General features: G+C 46.7%; 1 protein-coding gene across 1 annotated transcript in view; it reads right to left on the bottom strand.

Annotated features, from left to right (window-relative positions):
- Positions 1 to 21,084, bottom strand: part of ALPL (alkaline phosphatase, biomineralization associated) — an 86,489-nt gene extending 65,405 nt beyond the window's left edge. The window contains exon 1 of the mRNA XM_070777315.1: positions 21,066 to 21,084. The gene's annotated coding sequence lies outside the window, so the exon portion shown is untranslated. The remainder of the gene's footprint in view (positions 1 to 21,065) is intronic.
- Between the last annotated feature and the right edge of the window lie 604 nt (positions 21,085 to 21,688).

The raw sequence follows: 21,688 nt of genomic DNA on the forward strand, positions 1-21,688 counted from the left end.
TTGCTCACAAACTCCAAGGAAGGGGTTAGAGATACAAAGACACTTGAGATGATGTCAGTGTCAGTGAGCCAGGGGCATATTCCCACCCGTCCTAGCCTGAACAGAGGCTGGGGGGCTGAGGCAACAGCAACTTGGATGGACCCTGTTTCACCGATTATGGGCTCCCACGCCTGCCCTTGACTTCTGACCTCCCCAAAACTGTTGGGGGATGGACACTTCTAGTTGCACCACATGGCCAGCATTGGGCCCCCTGTGTCTGAGTGATTTTTCCCCAGGTACCACTGGCTGAATGGCTAAGAATTGATGCTTTTGAATTGTCATGCTGGAGAAGACTCTGGAGAGTCCCTAGGACAGTGAGATCAAACCAGTCCATCCTAAAGGAAATCAACCCTGAATATTCATTGGAAGGGCTAACGCTGAAACTGAAGCTCCAATACTTTGGCCACCTAATGGAAATAGTTGACTCATTGGAAAAGACCCCGATGCTGGAAAGATTGAAGGCAAAAGGAGAAGGGGATGGTAGAGAATGAGATGGTTAGATAGCATCACTGACTCAATGGACATGAATTTGAGCAAACTCTGGGAGACAGGAGAGGACAGAGGAGCCTGGCGTGCTGAGAGGAAAGGAACTAAGAAAACTGAAGCAGGAGCTTGCCTGGTGGTTCAGTGGTTAAGAATCCACCTGCCAGTGCAGGGGACACAGGTTCAGTCCCTGAGCCAGGAAGATCCCACGTGCCTCAGAGCAGCTAAACCTGTGCACCAACTCCTGAGCCTGTGCTCGAGAGCCCGCGGGCTGCAGCTACCAAAGCCTGCACACCCTGGAGCCTGTGCCCCACGACAAGAGGAGTCACGGAGATGAGAAGTCCTTGCATCGCAATAGAGAGGAACCCCCGCTCATCGCAACTAGAGAAAGCCCACTCACAGCAACGAAGACCCAGCACAGTCAAAAACAAATAGAAAACTGAGGCAGTATCATTAAACCAAGGCTGGTACCGCCCAGCATCACCGAGTGCTGACTTCGTGTGAGGCTCTGGTCCAATATGAGTCTTTGTACATACTAACCCAGCTAATACTCACAACAGTCCTACCGAGTAGGGACTTTTTTCCCACCTTACAGATGAGAAAACAGGCACATACAAGCTGTCATTTGCAGAAGTGTCCAGCAGCCTGGTGTAAAGCTCTTTACAGGTGAAATTTTGTTGACTTCTCTCTGTAAGACTGAGGCAGGGTCATTAATGTCACCCTCGCTTTTCAAATGAGGAAGCTCTTGGCTTAGAGAGGCTTAACAACTTATTCTTTAAAGAATATTCACTGGGCGCCTGCTCAGTGCAGGCACTATGCTAGGATCTGGCGACACAAGTGAGCAAGACAGAGACTTCTGGCCTCATGGAACTGACATTCCAATTAAGGAAGACAGATAATAATCAACATTATAGTTAAGTAAGTTATATGTAAATTAGAAGATGATAAGGGAATGAATAAAGAACTAGAGCAGATATTAGGGAGAGGAGGCGTGCTGGGAAGGGGACAGATTGTGGCATAAGAGTGTTCAGGGGAGAGAAGACGAGGGAATTCCCAAGCATTCTTTAACAAGGAGACCTGACTCCTCTCTGGGATGCGTCTGCTGGGAAGCGGACTGTGGACAAGAGGCCAACTAGCAATATCTCTCTCTGTCTGCTGGGCTTCCCAGGTGGTGCTAGTGGTTAAAAAAAAAAAAAAAAAAAAACCCCGCCTGCTGATGCAGGAGACATAAGAGACGAAGGTTCCATTCCTGGGTCGGGAAGATCCCCTGAAGAAGAGCATGGCGACCCACTGCACTATTCTTGCCCAGAGAATCCCCATGCACAGAGGAGCCTGGCAGGCTACAGTCCACACGGTCACAAAGACTCAGAGACAACTGAAGCGACTTAGCACGCACACACACTCTGTCCCTGCTGAGACACATCAAGGAAGAAGCCAACCCTTAAACCGAGGGCAGGGGCATGCTCTGAGCCCAAGGCCACTTGATAGAGAAGATGGAAGCCAAGAGAAAGCATTCCTGAGGCCACCCAGCCCACCAGGGGGATCAGGCTACCTGTGGGGAGTAGCAGTGTTAGTCGCTCAGTCATGCCTGACTCTTTGCGACCCCGTGGATGGTAGCCCGCCAGGCTCCTCTGTCCGTAGAATTCTCCAGGCAAGAACACTGGAATGGATTGCCACGCCCTTCTCCAGAGGACCTTCCCTACCCAGGGATCGAACCCGGGTCTCCTGCATGGCAGGCAGATTCTTTACAATTTCAGATATAGGCAAGGCCTGAGCTTTTTTGTTTTGGGTTTTTTTTTTTTTTTTAATCATTTGCTGCTGCAATTGCTGATTTTTTAAAACAATAATTTTATGTAAGTGTTTATTCTTGGCTTGCTGGGGCTCTTGTTGCTGAGCAAACTTTTCTCTAGTTGCGGCAAGTGGGGCCTTGTCTTAGTTGCATTGTGCGGTCTTTTCTCTGCGCTGGCTTCTCCCGTTGCAGTTCCTGAGTTCCAGAGCCCCGGCTTGATAGCTGTGGCTCGTGGGCTTAGTTGCTCTGCAGCGTGTGGGATCTTGCCCATTCAGGATCGATCCCGAATCTCCAGTATTGGCAGGCAGGCAGATTCTTTACCACTGAGCCACCAAGGAAGCCCCTACCTGAGCTTTTGAGCAGTGCTCGACAGTCCTTCCCAGGACCAGCTCTAGCTTCAGCCCTAGTCCCAGACTTCCCCCCTCCCCAGTTCCGCCCGCCGCCTGCTCCATGCCACCTTGAGCCTCATCCTGGCTCAGCCCTCCTCTTCTCCGTCTCAGGCCGGGTCTCCCAGGCAGTGCTAATCCAAGCTTCCAGCTCATCTGCAGTCCCAGCCCCCTCCCGCACCCCCCGGCAGTCAGCCCTGTGCCCAGTACCCTAAGAAATGACCAGAGAGTGTCCCCCAGCCCCCGCTGTACTTAAAGGAAGCCTTCCTCACAAAACCCTGGGGCGCCCGCCCTGTGAGAAAACCCCATTGTCTGAGGAACAATGTCTCTATTTTCTCCTATATTTCTAAAGGGACTTGTGAGCAGGCTCCAAGTTCCAAGACAGAGAGTGTGGCTTCCTATTCTCAGCCCTGGAAAAGGCTGCAGGCCAAAAGGAAGGGTCAAGGCTGTCTGCTGGGGGCTGGATTCCAGAGATCAGAGCGGATTCAGGCAGGCCCAGCCATAGCAGTCCCATGGCATTTCCAGAATGGAGACAGGAAGGAAGGCATCCCAAATAAGTAGGAAGAGAGCTTGTACCCAGGGTGGCGGAGAGATCTCCTCCCCCGCTCCCCCCACCAGGACTTGGATCCCCTCTGATAAAGTCTTCCTGAAGATTCATCCATGCTCCTGGCTGTCCATCCCTCTCCCTGTCTTCAATGGACACATCTGAGATGGGCCTTGGAGATGCTCCCCCGGGGGCTGTATCATTTTTGCCTCCCACTTCCTGTTAGATGCAAACTTGAGGGCCCAAGAATACTTTAGGGCTTGGACGATGGCAAGCTGATATTTGGCAGCTTGGGGATTTCTTTAGCAATGTTCTGAAAGGCTTATGGCTCTTATAGCAAATAGATCAGACACCTACTAAGCCTACAAAATCATCCCCAAGAAAAAGAAATGCAAAAAGGCAAAATGACTGTCTGAGGAGGCCTTACAAATAGCTGAAAAAAGAAGAGAAGCTAAAGGCAAAGGAGAAAAGGAAAGATATACCCATCTGAATGCAGCGTTCCAAAGAATAGCAAGGAGAGGTAACAAAGCCTTCCTAAGTGAACAATGCAAACAAATAGAGTAAAACAATAGAATGGAAAAGACTAGGGATCTCTTCAAGAAAATTGAAAATACCAAGGGAACATTTCACATAAAGATGGGCACAATAAAGTACAGAAATGGTATGGACCTAACAGAAGCAGAAGATATTAAGAAGAGGTGGCTAGAATACACAGAACTATCCAAAAAAATCTTAATGACCCAGATAACCACGATGGTGTGATCACTCACCTAGAGCCAGACATCCTGGAGTGCAAAGTCAAGTGGGCCTTAGGAAACATCACTATAAACAAAATTAGTGGAGATGATGGAATTCCAGCTGAGCTATTTCAAATCCTAAAAGATGATGCTGTTAAAGTACTACACTCAATATGCCAGGATATTTGGAAAACTCAGCAGTGGCCACAGGACTGGAAAAGATCAGTTTTCATTCCAATCCTAAAGAAGGGCAATGCCAAAGAATGTTCAGACTACCACACAATCGCACTCATCTCATATGCTAGCAAAGTCATGCTCAAAATCCTTCAAGCTAGGCTTCAGCAGTATGTGAACCGAGAACTTCCAGATGTACAAGATGGATTTAGAAAAGGCAGAGGAACCGGAGACCAAATTGCCAACATCCGTTGAACCATAGAAAAAGCTAGAGAATTCCAGAAAAACATCTACTTCTGCTTCATTGACTATGCTAAAGCCTTTGACTATGTAGACCACAACAAACTGTGGAAAATTCTTCAAGACTTAGGAATACAAGATCGTCTCACCCGCCTCCTCTGATACCTGTATGCTGGTCAAGAAGCAACAGTTAGAACTGGACATGGAACAATGGACTGGTTCCAAACTAGGAAAGGAGTACTCAAGGCTGTATATTGTCACTCTGCTTGTTTAACTTATATGCAGAGTACATCATGTGAAATGCCAAGCTGAATGAAGCTCAGCTGGAATCAAGATTGCCGGGAGAAATATCAATCACCTCAGATATGCAGATGACACCACCTTATGGCAGAAAGTGAAGAGGAACTAAAGAGCCTCTTGATGAAAGAGAAGAGTGAAAAAGCTGACTTAAAACTCAACATTCAAAAAATGAAGAGCATGGCATCTGGTCCCATCACTTCATGGCAAATAGATGGGTAACAATGGAAACAGCGAGAGACTTGATTTTTGGGGGGTCCAAACTCACTGCAGATGGTGACTGCAGCCATGAAATTAAAAGACACTTGCTCCTTGGAACAAAAACTATGACAAACCTCTCTCTCTGTCTTTAGTCGCTAAGTCGTGTCCGACTCTTTGCAACCCCATGGACTGTAGCCTGCCAAGCTCCTCTGTCCATGGGATTCTCCAGGCAAGAATATTGGAGTGGGTTGACATTTCCTTCTCCAGGGGATTGTCCCGACCTGGGAATCGAACCTGGGTCTCCTGGATTGCAGGCATATTCAACTGAGTTATGGGGGAAGCCCATGACAAACCTAGACAGTGTATTAAAAAAGCAAAGACAATACTTTTCCAACAAAGGTCCATCTAGCTATGATTTTTTCCAGTAGTCAGGTGGAGGTGGTGGTTTAGTCACTCAGTCGTGTTCGACTCTTGCAACTCTGTGGACTGTAGTCTGCCAGGCTTCTCCATCTATGGAATTCTCCAGGTAAGAATACTGGAGTGGGTTGCCATTTCCTTCTCCAGGGGATCTTCCCAACCCAAGAATCGAACCCAGGTTTCCTGCATTGCAGGCAGATTCTTTACCAACTGTGCTATCAGGGAAGCCCCTGCAAACTGTGGACATGAGGCAAACTAGAAATATCTCTCTAAACTGGCTATGACATGAAAAGGAAGAAGCCATCCATTAAAGGGAGGATAGGAGGCTGCACTGAGCCCAAGGCCAGTTGTCAGGAGACGAACAGCCACAGGACACTTGTAAACGCAAAAATGTGGCAAAGTCTCCATGCATTTGTTGTTGTTCAGCTGCTCAGTCATGTCTGACTCTTTGGCACTCCATGGACTGCAGCACACCAGGCTTTCCTGTCCTTCACCATCTCCCGGAGCTTGCTCAAACTCATGTCCATTGAGTCGGTGATGCCATCCAACCATCTCATCCTCTGTCGTCCCCGTCTCCTCCTGCCTTCAATCTTTCCCCGCATCAGGGTCTTTTCTAATGAGTTGGCTCCTCGCATCAGGTAGCCAAAGTGTTGGAGCTTCAGCTTCAGCATCAGTCCTTCCAATGAATATTCAGGACTGATTTCCTTTAGGATGGACTGGTTGGATCTCCTTGCAGTCCAAAGGACTCGCAAGAGTCTTATCTAACACCACAATTCAAAAGCATTAATTCTTTGGCACTCAGCTTTCATTATAGTCCAACTCTCACATCCATACATTCCCTGGTGGGCCAGTGGTTAGGACTTGGTGCTTTCAACCAGGGCCTGGGTTCAATGTCAGGTCGGGGAACTAAGACTCTGCAAGTCATGTGGCATAGTCCCCCCCAAAATCATCTCAGACAAAGATTGCTTCATGGAATGTGCTTAGGAGGGACCTGAGGAGTCTTCAGTTTTATCTCCTGCTAAGTCCCCCGCCTGCTGGCCTGTGCTTACACTAAATATAGCTGAGCGTGGAGAATTCCACTTTTTGGCTGGAATCCTGGGCTTACTGTCAACTTGGACCACAGGCCTCAGGTCTAAATTGCCTAGTTTTTCTTTCTCTCCTTTCAACCTGTCCAATTTCAAAGGAGTCACGCACGTCTCTTTCTTGTAGGAATTTATTAATGACTGCAAGAAATGAGCAGCCTCCAAAATCCTGAGATTTTCCCACGAGTTTCATAAAAGAGCAGCCGTGGAGGCCCCTGGTTTGAATTCCAAGATTCAGCAGACTCCGACCACACTGACTCCTTCACCACCAGCTATTTTAGAATAACCAACTTCCCAGCCAAAAATCCCTGTTCCACCTGTGCTGTATTGCCCTCCTCTGCCCCGCAAGTTCTGCACTGGAGTATCTGTGATTTGCAGCATCCTACCTCAGGTCCCCGTTTGCTCATCAGTTAAGTTGTAAATAAAAATATCTGGGCTTCCCAAGTGGTGCTAGTGGTAAAGAACCTGCCTGTCAGTGCAGGAGACATAAGAGACATGGGTTCAATCCCTGGGTCAGGAAGGTTCCCCTGGAGGAGGGCAGGGCAACCCACTCTAGTATTCTTGCCTGGAGAATCCCATGGACAGAGAAGCCTGGCGGGCTACAGTTCATAGGGTTGCACAGAGTCAGACACGACTGTAGCAACTTAGCACACACACACACACAAATAACAAAATCTAATTTGTCGAACTTTAAAAAAATTTTTTAAATTTATTTATTACTTATTTTTGACTGCTCCCAGGCTTCTCTTCTAGTTGTGTCTAGCAGGGGCTACTCTCGAGTTGCGATGCATGGTTGCAATACTTTATAGTTGCGATGTATCTAGTTGAGATACAACTTCTCCTTGTAGTGGCTCCTTTTGTTGAAGAGCACAGACTCGAGGGCATGTGGGCTTCAGTAGTTGTGGCACACTGGCTTAGTTGCCCCGCGGCACGTGGAATCTTTCTGGACCAGGGATCAAACCCCTGTCCTCTGCACTGGCAGGCGGATTCTTAACCACTGGACTGCCAGGGAAGTCCTCAAACCAGTTTTGAAACTAAAGGAAATTTATTGGCTCATGAAACAGGCAAGTCTACACGTGGGAGAGGCTTTTATCCTTGGTGGCTCGGTGATGTCCTAGGACCTGATTTCTCTCTCTTTTCATTTCCCAGCTCCTTTTGGCGCCGTTTGCATCCAGGGGAAGGTTCCCAGATGATCACCTGCAATATATCATCAAAAACATGGAAATCTGTTTCCCCAAACACACACAAGTCTTGGAATTGTCTCATGGACCAAACCTCCACTGTTGTTCAGTCCCTAAATCGTGTCTGACTCTTTTGCAACCCCATGGACAGAGCTCACCAGGCTCCTCTGTCCTCCACTATCTCCCAGGGTTTGCCCGATTTCATGTCCCTTGAGCTGGTGATGAATCTAACCATCTCATCCTCTGCCACCCGCTTCTCCTTGTCGTGGCAAAGGGACTTTCGTAACTCAGTGCAGTGATGAGCCACACGGTGCTGGGCCACCCAAGATGGACAGGTCACGGGGAAGAGTTCTGACAAGATGAGGTCTACTGGAGAAGGAAATGGCAACACACTGCAGTATTTTTGCACGGAGAGCCCCTTGTATAGTATGAAAAGGCAAGCCTCCTTCATGAGCTCCCTAAACCAACCACCCCAGATCAGATCAGATCAGTCACTCAGTCATGTCCGACTCTTTGCGACCCCGTGAATCGCAGCATGCCAGGCCTCCCTGTCCATCACCAACTCCCGGAATTCACTCAGACTCACGTCCATCGGGTCAGTGATGCCATCCAGCCATCTCATCCTCTGTCGTCCCCTTCTCCTCTTGCCCCCAGTCCTTCCCAGCATCAGAGTCTTTTCCAATGAGTCAACTCTTCGCATGAGGTGGCCAAAGTACTGGAGTTTCAGCTTTAGCATCAGTCCTTCCAAAGAAATCCCAGGGCTGATCTCCTTCAGAATGGACTGGTTGGATCTCCTTGCAGTCCAAGGGACTCTCAAGAGTCTTCTCCAACACCACAGTTCAAAACCATCAATTCTTCAGCACTCAGCTTTCTTCACAGTCCAACTCTCACATCCATACATGATCACTGGAAAAACCATAGCCTTGACTAGACGAACCTTTGTTGGCAAAGTAATGTCTCTGCTTTTGAATATGCTATCTAGGTTGGTCATAACTTTTCTTCCAAGGAGTAAGCGTCTTTTAATTTCATGGCTGTAGTCACCATCTGTAGTGATTTTGGAGCCCAGGAAAATAAAGTCTGACACTGTTTCCACTGGTTCCCCATCTATTTCCCATGAAGTGGTGGGACCGGATACCATGATTTTAGTTTTCTGAATGTTGAGCTTTAAGCCAACTTTTTCACTCTCCTCTTTCACTTTCATCAAGAGGCTTTTTAGTTCCTCTTCACTTTCTGCCATAAGGATGGTGTCATCTGCATATCTAAGATGATTGATATTTCTCCCGGCAATCTTGATTCCAGCTTGTGTTTCTTCCAGCCCAGCGTTTCTCATGATGTACTCTGCATAGAAGTTAAATAAGCAGGGTGACAATATACAGCCTTGACGAACTCCTTTTCCTATTTGGAACCAGTCTGTTGTTCCATGTCCAGTTCTAACTGTTGCTTCCTGACCTGCATACAAATTTCTCAAGAGGCAGATCAGGTGGTCTGGTATTCCCATCTCTTTCAGAATTTTCCACAGTTTTAAGCTAATCCAGGCCCACCCGTAGAGACAGGATAAGGTCCCAGCCTACCCACCCTGCTCGGAAAGGCCAGGAGGGGGTGGGTGACGGGGAGGTAAGTCACAAATGTCTCCCCCATGTGGCTCTAGGACTTAGGCGAGTACTCACACACTTGCATTTATGGGCTCTATACTTGGCACTTTGGAATAAATAATAATAAAAATATTTTATATGGATACAGTAAGGTATGTTTTTAAAGATATAAATCATCTCGGTTCACAGTAGAAACTCTGAATCCAAAAAAGAAAAAGTAAATTAAAATACCCTGTAGTTTTATCACACAGAGCGAATCCATTTAACACTTTGGTATTTCTCTTTCACAATTTACTTATTTTTTAAAAAATTATTTGTTTTGGTTGACTTCTCCAGATGTTAGTGTTGGCATACAGGATCTTTAGTTGAGGCATGTGGGGGTCTCAGCTCCCTGACCAGGGGTCGAACCTGGGCCAAATTTGTACCAAATAAGAAATATACTGGGCCCTGGCAGTGAAAGCCCAGAATCCTAACCACTCGGCCACCAGGAAACTATTTTCCCCAACTTAAAAGCAAAACAGGACTTCCTTGGTGGTCCAGTGGTTAAGAATCCACCTGCCAAGGCAGGAGTCATGGTTTGATCCCTGGTCTGGGAAGATCCCACCTGCCGCAGAGCAGCCAAACCCGTACTCCACAATAAGAGAAGCCGCTGCAGTGAGAAAGCTGTGAGCCACAGGAAGAGCAGCCTCCACTCTCTACGCTGGAGAAAGCCCGTGGGCAGCAACAAAGACCCCGTGCAGCCAAAAATAAATAGAATCAATAAACCATTTTTTTTTAAAGCAAGACAAAATAAAACAAAAACTCAAAGAAGGGGATCACAGGAGATGTATGAAACAGCCTACCTTCAGGTAAGATTTTCCCCAGTGTCTCAAAGCATCCGCCTCCAATGCGGGAGACCTGGGTTCGATCCCTGGGTCAGGAAGATCCCCTGGGGAAGGAAATGGCAACCACTCCAGTATTCTTGCCTGGAGAATCCCATGGACGGAGGAGCCTGGTGGGCTACAGTCCATGGGGTCGCACAGGGTTGGACACGACTGAGCGACTTCAATTTCAGTGATGTATTCAGGACGTGGCTTCTCTCCCTTATGGAGAAAAACCCAAAGACTCTGTTTCTCTGGCTTAATACATACACATTTTTACAATCCCATCCAGGGTTTGCAGCCCTCTGAATGTATTATCCTATTTTCTCCTCTGGGTGGGGTTATTATGAGCCCCATTTTACAGACAGAAAATCAGCGGCTTGGCGGTCAAGTCAGGAGCAGGTGGCCAGTGTGCAGTTCCCAGCCCAGGCCCCTAGCCGTGGTGGCTCACAGTCTCCGAGTGGAGACAGGATGCGTGGCTGGTCATGAAGGAAGTGTCCCAAAAGTGATTCTGGAAGGGGAGTGACCACATGCTGCACCTTCCCAACAGTCTCGTCCCCTTTCCAACCTCTTCCAAGGTTGCAGAGGTCTCTGAGCACTCGGAGGAAGGAAGACCAGTGGGTTTAATGTTTACCCGCCCCGAAGTGCAGTGTCATGGAAACCCGGGGAGTCTGGACTTTCCCTCTACTTCTGGGGGTGGGGGTGGACAGGGCAAGGGGTCAGAGTGCAATCCCTCCACCTCAGATGCCAGCTCCTCCTGCTTGAGTTTTCTGTGTGGATGCAGGGCTGGAGTGAGCATACGATTGGGAGGGGTGTGCTCAGAAGGCCCCCAGATAAGCCCCCAGCTCCCAGCGGTCTCAACTGAAAACTGTCATAATGGACAGCAGCCCAGACTCTGAAGCCTGCTCCACGGGCTTCCCTGGTGGCTCCGTGGTAAAGACCATCTGCCAAGGCAGGAGACACGGGCTTGATCCTTGATCTGGGAGCAACGAAAACCCTGCCTCACAACTGTTGAGCCTGTGCTCTAAAGCCTGGGAGCCACAACTACTGAAGCCCGTGTCCCAGAGCCCCTGCTGCACACCCAGAGGAGCCACCGTGGTGAGAGGCCTGCACACCGCAAGAGAGCAACCCACACTCACTGCAGCTAGAGAAAACCCACGAAGCGATGGAGACCAACAGCCGCCAAAACGAAATCTTGCTCCAGGCCGATTCATGTCAATGTATGGCAAAACCCACTACAATATTAAAGTAATTAACCTCCAATTAAAATAAATTAGTTAATTAAAAAAAAATAAAACAGACTTATGATTACCAGGAGGTAAGGTGGAGGAAGGGATAAATTGGGAGATTGGGATTGACATATACACAGTACTTTATATCGGCTTGGCCAAAACGTGCATTTGGGTTTTCCATTAGATGTTATGGAGAAATCCAAACGAACCTTCTGGCTAACCCAATATATAAAATAGATAGCTAATAATTACCTACTGTGTAGAATAGGGAGCTCTACTTAATACATTATAATGGCCTATGTGGGGAAATAATCTAAAGGAAAAAGAGTGGATATGTGTACACCTGACTCACCTTGCTGTACTGAAACTAACACAGCATTGTAAATCAACTGTATGCCAATAAAAAATTTTTTAAGTGTTCCCAGGTATAGATTCTCAAAATAATGTAAAAATAAATATCAACTGATTAAAAAAAAAATCTTGCTCCACTAGCTGTGTTCAACCTTGAGCAAGTGAACCTATCTGTGCCTCAGTTTCTTTGACTGTGAAATGGGAATAATAATGCACACCCCCCACAGAGCTGTTGAGGGGTTTAAAATCCATATAAACCCCTGGGGAGAGTGGCACACAATAAACATTCAATAAGTATAATTATTATTTTATTGTACATGTATTAATGAGTGTTCTACTTGCCAGTAATAGAAAACCACTCCTGCTGGATGAACAGAAAAGAGGCATTTATTAAAGGGAAGATTGTCCATGACAGCCAAGGGCAGGAAGGTGTTCCAGAAGCGACTGGAAGCAGAGGATTTTTTTTTTCCCCCCCTCAGGGAAGATGTTCAAAAGCCTTTGTATTCCTACTGAAATAGAGCTGCTGCACAATATAAGTCTCAGATGTATAATAAAGCGAGTCACAATTGTTAAGGGTTTTACTGCATTTATAGTTAGTGTCAAATATTGGTTGTAGTCCTTGTGCTGCACAGTATATCTTTGTGCTTTATATATAGTTGTTCGCACCTTTTAATTCACTCCCCCTTTCTTGCTCCTTCCTGCTTCCCTCTCCCCTCTGGGAACCACTAGTTTCTTCTCTATATCGGTGAGTCAGTTTCTCTTTTGTTATATTCACTAATTTGTTTTATTTTTTAGATTCTACATATAAGGGATATTAAACAGTATTTTTCTTTCTCTGTCTGACTTGTTTCACTAAGCTCAAGACCCTCCAAGTCCGTCCATGTTGTTGCAATGGTAAAATATCATTATTTTTTTATAGTCGAGTGGTATTCCATTGTATATACACACCACATCTTTATCCAGTCATCTGCTGATGGACACTTAGGTTGCTCTGTTGTAAACAATGCTGCTATAAACATTAGGTGTTTGTATCTGTTTTGCTGAAAGTTTCACTTTCATTTCGGTTAGAAGGATTTGTATACAAAAGAAACCACTTGTTAGACACAGATAGACAACTTTAATATTTAATAAAGGATTGTTTAACTTAATTTCAATATGCAGTCATTAAAAGAAAATGGAAATAGAAACAATAGAGAAGAGGAACAGCACATACATCACCAAATTGGGTCGACCAACATCCAGAACTAAACAGAATGATGGGAAGTCCCGAGTCGCAGCCATGTGGAGTCCCCGTTGGGAAGGTCCCAGGCAGTCCATTCATTCCACAGGTGAGACTTCAAATTGCAGTTTTGGGGGTTCCCACTTAAGACCCCAGACTGCAAACTGATATCATCATCAGTTTGTGCAAAAATGCAGCTCTGGTTTTTCTTCAACACTTTTACAAGGCTGTTTGTTTCATCTTGTGAGATTTGTTGTTGTTGTTCAGTCGCTAAGTTGTGTCGGATTCTTTGAGGCTCTTTGAACTGCAGCACACCAGGCTTCCCTGGCCTTCACTATCTCCATGTCCACTGAGTCAGTGATGCCATCCAACCACGTCATCTTCAGTCGCCCCCTTCTCCTCCTGCCCTCAATCTTTCCCAGCATCAGGGTCTTTTTCAATTAGTCAACTCTTCCCTTCAGGTGGCCAAAGTATTGGAGCTTCAGCACCAGTCATTCCAGTGAATATTCAGGACTGATTTCCTTTAGGATGGACTGGTCGGATCTCCATGCAGTCCAAGGGACTCTCAAGAGTCTTCTCCAGTGGCGCAGTTCGAAAGCATCAATTCTTTGGCGCTCAGCTTTCTTTATGGTCCAACTCTCACATCCATACATGACTACTGGAAAAATCATAACTTTGACTATATGGACCTTTATCAGCAAAATAATGTCTCTGCTTTTTAATACACTGTCTAGGTTTGTCATAGCTTTTCTTTCAAGGAGCAAGCAACTTTTAATTTTATGGCTGCAGTCACCGTTTGCAGTGATTTTGGAGCCCAAGAAAATGAAATCCAACCCTGTTTCTGCTTTTTTCCCATTTATTTGCCACGAAGTGGTGGGACTGGATGTCATGATCTTTGTTTTTTGAATGTTGATTTTTAAGCCAGCTTTCCCTTATTTAAAATTAATTAATTTATTTTAATTGGAAGATAATTACTTCACAATATTGTGGTGGTTTTTGCCACCACATAGATGCAAATCAGCCACAGGTGCACATGTGTCCCCCATCCTGAACCCCCTCCCACCTCTCTCCCCATCCCATCCCTCTGGGTTGTCCCAGAGCACCGACTTTGAGTGCCCTGCTTCACGCGTCAAACTTGCACTGATCATCTATTTTACATACGGCAACTTGTACATGTCATGTACACTGAAAAAATACATGTCTCAATGCTCTTCTCTCGTATCATCCCACCCTCACCTTCTCCCACATAGTCCACAAGTCTGTTCTTCGGCTCTGTCTCTTTTGCTGTCTTGCATATAGGATTGTTGTTACCGTCTTTCTAGATTCTATATACATGCATTAACATACTGTATTGGCGTTTCTCTTTCTGACTTGCTTCACTCTGGAGGCTTCCTTCACAAGAGGCTCCAGTTTCATCACCTCATTTGAACTGACTCAAATGCGCTCTTTTTTAGCTGAGTGCTGTTCCATTGTTATATGTACCACCACTTCCTTATCCATCGATGCACATCTGGTTTGCTTCCACGTCCTGGCTGTTGTAAACAGTGCTGCAGTCAACACTGGGGTACACGTGTCTCTTTCAGCTCTGGTTTCCTTGGTGTGTATGCCCAGCAGTGATTGCTGAGTCGTATGGCAGTTCTATTTCTAGTTTTTTAAGGAATCTCCACACTGTTCTCCATAGTGGCTGTACCAGTTTGCATTCCCACCGACAGCATAAGAGGGTTCCCTTTTTTCCACACCCTCTCCAGCATTTTTTGTTTGTAGACTTTTTGATGGTAGCCATTCTGACTGGTGTGAGATGATACCGTATTGTGGTTTTGATTTACATTTCTCTAATAATGAGTGATGTTGAGCATCTTTTCATGTGTTTGTTAGCCATCTATATGTCTCCTTTAGAGAAATGTCTGTTTAGTTCTTTGGCCCACTTTTTGATTGGGTTGTTCGTTTTTCTGGTATTGAGCTGCGTGAGTTGCTTGTATGTTTTAGAGATTAGTTCTTTGTCAGTTGCTTTGTTTGCTATTGTTTCCCCCCATTCTGAAGGCTGCCTTTTCACCTTGTTAAGCCAGCTTTTTCACTCTCCTCTTTCACCTTCATCAAGAGGCTGTTTAGTTCTTCTTCAATTTCTGCCATTAAAGTGGTATCATCTGTGAGTCATAGGATTTCCTTAAACCCTGGGGTGATTGGCCAGGCCTCCAGGGGCTCAAGAATTCGGAGACCCACTCCCTTTCTTATCTAAAGTGCTGCATGACTAGCTGTGTTTGCAGGCAGGGATGGAGTCTGGGCAGTGTCCAGACAGTTCAGAAGCAAGGTCAAAGGTCTACTCTCCTGTTTCTGAAGTCTGAACTGGACTATCTCCATTTTAATTTCCCTTCTTCTGTGTACATGCGTGCTAAGTTGCTTCAGTCGTATCCTACTCTTTGTGACCCCATGGAGTATAGCCCACCAGGCTCTTCTATCTGTGCAATTCACCATGCAAGAATACTGGGGTGGGTTTCCACTCCCTTCTTCAAGGGACCTTCCTGACAAGGGGATCAAACCTTCATCTCTTGTGTCTCCTGCACTGCGAGCAGATTCTTTACTTCTGAGCCACTGGAACACTATCTTTTTGAATTAGTGTTTTCTTTTCTTTCTTTCTTTTTATTTTTTCCGGATATACATCGAGGAGTGGAATTTCTGAGTCATGTTGTAGTTGCTGTTTGGTCGCTAAGTTGTGTTTGACTCTTAACGACCTCATAGACTATAGAACACCAGGATCCTCTGTCCTCCACTATCTCCCAGAGCTTGCTCAGGTTCGTGTCCATTGAGTCAGTGATGCTATCTAACCATCCATCCTCTGCCACTCCCTTCTGCTGTGGCCTTTAATCTTTCCTGGCATCCTGGTCTTTCCTAATAAGTTGGCTCTTCCCATCAGGTGGCCAAAGTACTGGAGCTTCAGCTTCAGCATCAGTCCTTCCAATGATTATTTAGGGTTGATTTCCTTTAGGATTGGCTGGTTTGATTTCCTTGGAGTCCAAAGGATTCTCAAGAATCTCCAGCACCACAATTTGCAAGCATCAATTCTTTGGTGCTCAGTCTTTTGATGGTCCACCTCCCACACCCGTACATGACTACTGGAAAAACCAGAGCTTTGACTATATGGACCTTTGCCTGCAAAGTGATGTCTCTCCTTTTTAATATGCTGTCTAGGTTTGTCACAGCTTTCCTTCCAAGGAGCAAGCGTCTTTTATCTCATGGGTGTAGTCACCATCTGTAGTGATTTTGGAGCCCAAGAAAATAAAATCTGCCATTACTTCTACTTCTGAGCCATAAAGCATTAGGTTGGTGCAAAAATAATTGTGGTTTTGCATTGTTGAAATTTGCTATTTTATATAGGAATATGTTCTGAAATAAATGTGGTTATGTTCTACATCATTTTAGTGTGTGTTTCTTACGTTATGTCTTTTGCTAAGGACTTAATACTTGCTGTGCATTTTATGTTTATTTTAGGCTAGGGAAATGATGTTAGACAAAAAGCAAATTTGAGCAATTTTCTTATTCGAATTCAAAATGGGCTGTAAAGCAGCAGAGATAAACTGTAACATCAACAACACATATGGCCCAGGAACTGCTAAGGAACGTACGGTGCAGTGGTGGCTCAAGAAGTTGTCCGAAGGAGATGAGAGCCTTGAAGATGAGAAGCGAAATGACCAGCCATCAGAAGTTGACAACGACCAGTTGAGAAGATCATCAAAGCTGATGCTCTTACAACTACACGAGAAGTTGCCAAAGAACTCAACATCAACCATTCTACAGTCAGTCAGCATTTGAAGCAAACTGGAAAAGTGAAATAGCTTGATAAGTGGGTATCTCATGAGCTGACTGCAAGTCAAAAAAATCATCATTTTGAAGTGTTGTCTTCTTTTATTCTATGCAGCAAAAACAAACCATTTCTGGATCGGATTGTGACACGCAATGAACAGTGCATTTTATATGACAACCGGCAATGACCAGCTCAGTGGTTGGACTGAGAAGAAGCTCCAAAGCACTTCCCAAAGTCAAAGAAAGGTCATGGTCACTGTTTGATGGGCTGCTGCCCGTCTGATCCACTACAGCTTTCTGAATCCTGGCACAACCATTACATTTGAGAAGTATGTCCAGCAAATGAATGAGATGCCCCGAAAATGGCAACTCTTGCAGCCAGCGCTGGCCAACAGAACGGGCCCAATTCTTCTCCATGACAGCGCCTGACTGTACATAGCACAACCAGAGCTTCCACAGTTGAACAAATTGGGCTACGAAGTTATGCTTCATCCACCATATTCACCCGACTTCTTGCCACCCAACTACCACTGCTTCACGCATCTTGACAACTTTTTGCAGGGAAAATGCTTCCACCACCAGCAGGAGGCAGAAAAGGGTGTGCAAGAGCCCCTCAAGTCCCGAACCACAGATTTTTATGCTATCGGAATAAGCAAACTTATTTCTCATTGACAAAAATGTGTTAATTGTAAAGGTTCCTACTTTGATTAACGAAGATGTGTTCGAGCCTAGTTACAATGATTTAACATTCACAGTCCGAAACCGCAATTACTTTTTCACCAACCTAATCGTTCTATTTTGAGTTTTTTGAGACACCTCCATACTGTTTTCCAAAGTGGCTGGCTGAAAGCAGGGATTTGATCAGTCACCGGTTTTAGGCTTTCAGACCATTTTTAGACTTCGTTTCTTCTCCCTGTACTCACTTCACTCTCCTCTTCTTGTAAGCCCACTCTCTATTCTTGCCAGTCTTTGCAGCAGGACCTGACCCCATCCCCTAGGGCTTCTAGCAACCCCATTGGGGTGTGGCAGTGCCAGTGCCCAGGAGAGAACGGGATCGGTCCCCTGGGCACATGTCCACTCCTGGTCCGATCAGCTGTGGATGCTTGGTCACGCAGGGCCAGCACGGCAGCGCATAAGGAACTGAGGACTGGCTTGTGAGGGCGTCTGGACACGCAGCCGATGAAAGGCTGCCATTCCACTTTCTTCTGTTGCAAACCACCTTCACCCCTTGGTTCTCAGACTGAGAGGACAGCCTCTCATCACTGCTCTCCCGGAGAGAAGACGCGCTTACTGAGAAGGCCTGCCTGCAGCGCCGCCATCCCAGGCGAAGCCCCGCCCTGGCACCTGTCACCCCAGGGAGCTGTGACGGCACGGCCCTTCACACACAATCACATCCCTTCACACACACACACACACACACAATCACACACAGCCCTTCACACACACACACACACACAATCACACACAGCCCTTCACACACACACACACACACACAATCACACACACCCCTTCACACACACACACATGCACAATCACACATATCCTTTCACACACACACACACACACACACTATCATAACACAGCCCTTCACACACACACAATCACACACATCCCTTCACTCACACACACACACATAATCACAACACAGCCCTTCACACACACACACATGCACAATCACACATATCCCTTCACACACACACACACGCACAACCACACACATCCCTTCACAATCACACACAGCCCTTCACGCACACACACACACACAATCACAACACAGCCCTTCATGCACACACACACAATCACAACACAGCCCTTCACACACACACACACACAATCACAACACATCCCTTCACACACACACACACAGTCACAACACAGCCCTTCACAAACAATCACACACAGCCCTTCATACACACACACACACTCACAGCACAGCCCTTCACACACACACACACACACAATCACAACACAGCCTTTCACAATCACACACATCCCTTCATACATACACACACACAGTCACAACACAGCCCTTCACAAACAATCACACACAGCCCTTCACACACACACACACACACACACACAATGACACACATCCCTTCACACACACACACACACACAATCACACACATCCGTTCACTCACACACACACAATCACAACACAGCCCTTCACACACACACACACACAACACAGCCCTTCACTCACACACAGAATCACACACATACCTTCACACACACACACACACAATCACAACACAGCCCTTCACACACAATCACACACATCCCTTCATACACACACACACAGAATCACAACACAGCCCTTCACACAGAATCACACACATCCCTTCACACACACACACACACAACACAGCCCTTCACTCACACACAGAATCACACACATACCTTCACACACACACACACAATCACAACACAGCCCTTCACACACAATCACACACATCCCTTCACACACACACACGCAATCACAACACAGCCCTTCACAATCACACACACACACAATCACAACACAGCCCTTCACAATCACACACATCCCTTCATACATACACACACACAGTCACAACACAGCCCTTCACAAACAATCACACACAACCCTTCACACACACACACACACACACACACACACACACACTATCATAACACAGCCCTTCACTCACACACAGAATCACACACTATCACAACACAGCCCTTCACACACACACAATCACACACATCCCTTTACACACACACACAATCACAACACAGCCCTTCACACACACACACACACACACAATCACAACACAGCCCTTCACACACACACACACACAATCACAACACAGCCCTTCACACACACACACAATCACACATATCCCTTCACACACACACACACAATCACAACACAGCCCTTCACAATCACACACACACACAATCACAACACAGCCCTTCACAAACAATCACACACATTCCTTCACACACACAATCACAACACAGCCCTTCACACACACACACAATCACACACATCCCTTCACACACACATAAACACACACTATCACAATACAGCCCTTTACAAACAATCCCACACATTCCTTCACACACATAATCACAACACAGCCCTTCACACACACACGCACTACCCCAATACACTCCTTCACATACACACTAACACAACACATCCCTTCACACACACACATGCACTATCTCAACATACCCCTTCACACACACACACACAATCACAACACAGCCCTTCACACACACACACACACCCATATCCCTTCACACACATACACACGCACTATCACAAAACATCCCTTCACACACACACTAACACAATCACATCCCTTCACACACACACACACACACACACTAGCCCAACACATCCCTTCACACACACACACGGACACCCACATACACTATCCCAACACATGCTTTCACACACACACACACGCACACACTCACACTCACATATCCCTCTGGACACAGCTGATCAGCTCAGATTTGGCCAATACCTAGACTTGTCCCGTGACTCCATGATCAATCAGAACCGCTAATGGGAGGGCAACTGTTGACCATGAGAGAGGAAAGCTCGGGTTCTCCTGGGACTTCCATGGGATCTGAGGAGGTGAGTGTGCCCACTGAACGAGGGGAGAAAGGAGCAGTTGATGAGAGATCAGAGAGAAACTGAGATAAGAGAGACGTGGACCCTAAGGCACTGGGCAGGTAACTTCAGTCTCCAACTTCCCAGTTCCCATGTCTCTCACCAGAGGGGCCTGGCTGTGGTAAGGTTGCCTTGTTTCCTGGGCCCATGGAGATCCCTGAAAATTCCAATTACAGCCTCACAATTCCCTCCATCCAAATTTTTGTTTCAGGTCACCAAAAATGCCTTACTCAGAAAGATTAACTTCCTTATTTCTCCCTAAAATGAACCACAAATTATCCAACTTCCTTATTTCTCCAAGGAGAGAAGATGCAACCAGCCCACCCCCTTGTTCCTCCTGCTTAAAGCGTCATGGACCTCTGCGCCCAGAGAGTGTACCAGAAACATCCATTTAAGAACATTTAGAACAATGGCTGGCACCACAGTGCTCTGCTTGTCCCAATGCCACCTGACCTCCCCCAGGAGGGAGGTGGCAGAAAGCAGCTTTCCTAAAAAGGCCTGTAGGAACCATCATTACAACCGCAGCCCCAGAGGGTGGGCATGGCATCCCTGGGGACAGTATGTGAAGGTCCCCAGAGTGCATGGCCCTTCTCCAGTCCCCACAGCTGGGCTGGTCATGGCATGTCAAGACGAGCCAGAGTAGGACTTTGAGAAAAATGATTCCTGCAAAGCACCGGTGTTGGTGCTCCTGCACTTAACTAGCTTCAGAAGCTGTTCATAGACCAGGCAACCATTCACTGGGAGGAAGGGGGTCAGAGTCGGTCACAGAGCTCCCTCTCTTCCCACCACGTCCTTACCTTGTGAAGTAGCTCACCCCAGTGTGTGCTCAGTCGCTCAGTTTTGTCTGACTGTTTGCGGCCTCATGGACTGTAACGCACAAGGCTCATCTGTCCATAGAATTTTCCAGGCAAGAACACTGGGGGTGAGTTGTCATTTCCTCCTCCAGAGGCTCTTCCAGACCTGGAGACTGAACCTGCAGCTCTTGGTCGACAGGCAGATTCTTTACCACTGTGCCACCTGGGAAGCCCTGCTCAACCGAGAGCTGATTCCAGCTTGCTTTCTCCTCCAGCAAATCTGAAGATTTATTCAAATTCAGGAAAGCGTCTTTCTTTGTTGGTAAAATTTATTTTGTTATTTATTTCCAGCTGTCCTGGGTCTTTGTTGCTGCGCAGGCTCTCCTCTAGTTATGCAAGCAGGGGCCGCTCTAGTTGCAGCGGGCAGGTTCTAGTTGCCCTGCGTAGTTTCTCACGTTGCAGAGCACGGGCCCTCGGGCTCACAGGCTTCATCAGTTGCTGTTCCCAGGCTCTAGAGCACAGCCAATTGTTGTGCCATGCGGGTTTAGTGCCCCCGTGGCACGCGGGATCTTCCCAGAGCGGGGATCCAACCTGACTCCTGCGCTGGTGGGAGGATTCTTTACCAC

This window comes from Bos indicus, chromosome 2 (assembly GCF_029378745.1).
Source record: "Bos indicus isolate NIAB-ARS_2022 breed Sahiwal x Tharparkar chromosome 2, NIAB-ARS_B.indTharparkar_mat_pri_1.0, whole genome shotgun sequence".
NCBI lineage: Eukaryota > Metazoa > Chordata > Mammalia > Artiodactyla > Bovidae > Bos > Bos indicus.